This window comes from Dendrobates tinctorius, unplaced genomic scaffold (genome assembly GCF_039654945.1).
Source record: "Dendrobates tinctorius isolate UK_male_01 unplaced genomic scaffold, ASM3965494v1 ptg000110l, whole genome shotgun sequence".
Taxonomy (NCBI): Eukaryota; Metazoa; Chordata; class Amphibia; order Anura; family Dendrobatidae; genus Dendrobates; species Dendrobates tinctorius.
This window is the reverse complement of record NW_027361778.1, coordinates 2,189,165-2,192,138: the sequence shown is the minus strand read 5'-3', so window position 1 is coordinate 2,192,138 and position 2,974 is coordinate 2,189,165.

The window sequence follows — 2,974 nt, the reverse complement described above, 5'->3', positions numbered from 1 at the left end:
GCTCTATTGAATATTGAATGTTTTGAATTTTCTCCAAAAGTAAAGTAGTTGCAAACTCATGCTTTTAGAGACTTGTTTGGGCTCATGAGAGGAGTAGAAAAACATCAAAAATTTCAGTCCTGCATGATTCTACCAAGAAATGTGTGTTCACTGAAACCGCTGGTTTTTGATAGTTTGGGCCCTATTGAATAATGAATGTTTTGAATTTTCTCCAAAAGTAAAGTAGTTGCAAACTCATCCTTTTAGAAACTTGTTTGGGCTGTTGAGAGGAGTAAAAAACCATCAAAAATTTCAATCCTGCATGATTCCACCAAGAAATGTGATTCTTCATTCAAAACGCTGGTTTTTGCTATTGGTCTCTTTTGAGTAATGAATGTTTTGAATTTTCTCCAAAAGTAAAGTAGTTGCAAACTCATGCTTTTAGAGACTTGTTTGGGCTCATGAGAGTAGAAAAACATCAAAAATTTCAGTCCTGCATGATTCTACCAAGAAATGTGTGTTCATTGAAACCGCTGGTTTTTGATCGTTTGGGCCCTATTGAATAATGAATGTTTTGAATTTTCTCCAAAAGTAAAGTAGTTGCAAACTCATCCTTTTAGAAACTTGTTTGGGCTGTTGAGAGGAGTAAAATACTGTCAAAAATTTCAATTCTGCATGATTCTACCAAGAAATGTGATTCTTCATTCAAAACGCTGGTTTTTGCTATTGGGCTCTATTGAATAATGAATGTTTTGAATTTTCTCCAAAAGTAAAGTAGTTGCAAACTCATGCTTTTAGAGACTTGTTTGGGCTCATGAGAGGAGTAGAAAAACATCAAAAATTTCAGTCCTACATGATTCTACCAAGAAATGTGTGTTCATTGAAACCGCTGGTTTTTGATAGTTTTGGCCCTATTGAATAATGAATGTTTTGAATTTTCTCCAAAAGTAAAGTAGTTGCAAACTCATCCTTTTAGAAACTTGTTTGGGCTGTTGAGAGGAGTAAAAAACCATCAAAAATTTCAATCCTGCATGATTCTACCAAGAAATGTGATTCTTCATTCAAAACGCTGGTTTTTGCTATTGGTCTCTTTTGAGTAATGAATGTTTTGAATTTTCTCCAAAAGTAAAGTAGTTGCAAACTCATCCTTTTAGAAACTTGTTTGGGCTGTTGAGAGGAGTAAAAAACCATCAAAAATTTCAATCCTGCATGATTCTACCAAGAAATGTGATTCTTCATTCAAAACGCTGGTTTTTGCTATTGGTCTCTTTTGAGTAATGAATGTTTTGAATTTTCTCCAAAAGTAAAGTAGTTGCAAACTCATGCTTTTAGAGACTTGTTTGGGCTCATGAGAGTAGAAAAACATCAAAAATTTCAGTCCTGCATGATTCTACCAAGAAATGTGTGTTCATTGAAACCGCTGGTTTTTGATAGTTTGGGCCCTATTGAATAATGAATGTTTTGAATTTTCTCCAAAAGTAAAGTAGTTGCAAACTCATCCTTTTAGAAACTTGTTTGGGCTGTTGAGAGGAGTAAAATACTGTCAAAAATTTCAATCCTGCATGATTCTACCAAGAAATGTGATTCTTCATTCAAAACGCTGGTTTTTGCTATTGGGCTCTATTGAATAATGAATGTTTTGAATTTTCTCCAAAAGTAAAGTAGTTGCAAACTCATGCTTTTAGAGACTTGTTTGGGCTCATGAGAGGAGTAGAAAAACATCAAAAATTTCAGTCCTGCATGATTCTACCAAGAAATGTGTGTTCATTGAAACCGCTGGTTTTTGATAGTTTGGGCCCTATTGAATAATGAATGTTTTGAATTTTCTCCAAAAGTAAAGTAGTTGCAAACTCATCCTTTTAGAAACTTGTTTGGGCTGTTGAGAGGAGTAAAAAACCATCAAAAATTTCAATACTGCATGATTTTACCAAGAAATGTGATTCTTCATTCAAAACCTGATTATTGCTATTGGGCTCTATTGAATAATGAATGTTTTGAATTTTCTCCAAAAGTAAAGTAGTTGCAAACTCATGCTTTTAGAGACTTGTTTGGGCTCATGAGAGGAGTAGAAAAACATCAAAAATTTCAGTCCTGCATGATTCTACCAAGAAATGTGTGTTCATTGAAACCGCTGGTTTTTGATAGTTTTGGCCCTATTGAATAATGAATGTTTTGAATTTTCTCCAAAAGTAAAGTAGTTGCAAACTCATCCTTTTAGAAACTTGTTTGGGCTGTTGAGAGGAGTAAAAAACCATCAAAAATTTCAATCCTGCATGATTCTACCAAGAAATGTGATTCTTCATTCAAAACCTGATTTTTGCTATTGGGCTCTATTGAATAATGAATGTTTTGAATTTTCCCCAAAAGTAAAGTAGTTGCAAACTCATGCTTTTAGAGACTTGTTTGGGCTCATGAGAGGAGTAGAAAAACATCAAAAATTTCAGTCCTGCATGATTCTACCAAGAAATGTGTGTTCATTGAAACCGCTGGTTTTTGATAGTTTGGGCCCTATTGAATAATGAATGTTTTGAATTTTCTCCAAAAGTAAAGTAGTTGCAAACTCATCCTTTTAGAAACTTGTTTGGGCTGTTGAGAGGAGTAAAAAACCATCAAAAATTTCAATCCTGCATGATTCTACCAAGAAATGTGATTCTTCATTCAAAACGCTGGTTTTTGCTATTGGGCTCTTTTGAGTAATGAATGTTTTGAATTTTCTCCAAAAGTAAAGTAGTTGCAAACTCATGCTTTTAGAGACTTGTTTGGGCTCATGAGAGGAGTAGAAAAACATCAAAAATTTCAGTCCTGCATGATTCTACCAAGAAATGTGTGTTCATTCAAACCGCTGGTTTTTGATAGTTTGGGCCCTATTGAATAATGAATGTTTTGAATTTTCTCCAAAAGTAAAGTAGTTGCAAACTCATCCTTTTAGAAACTTGTTTGGGCTGTTGAGAGGAGTAAAAAACCATCAAAAATTTCAATCTTGCATGATTTTACC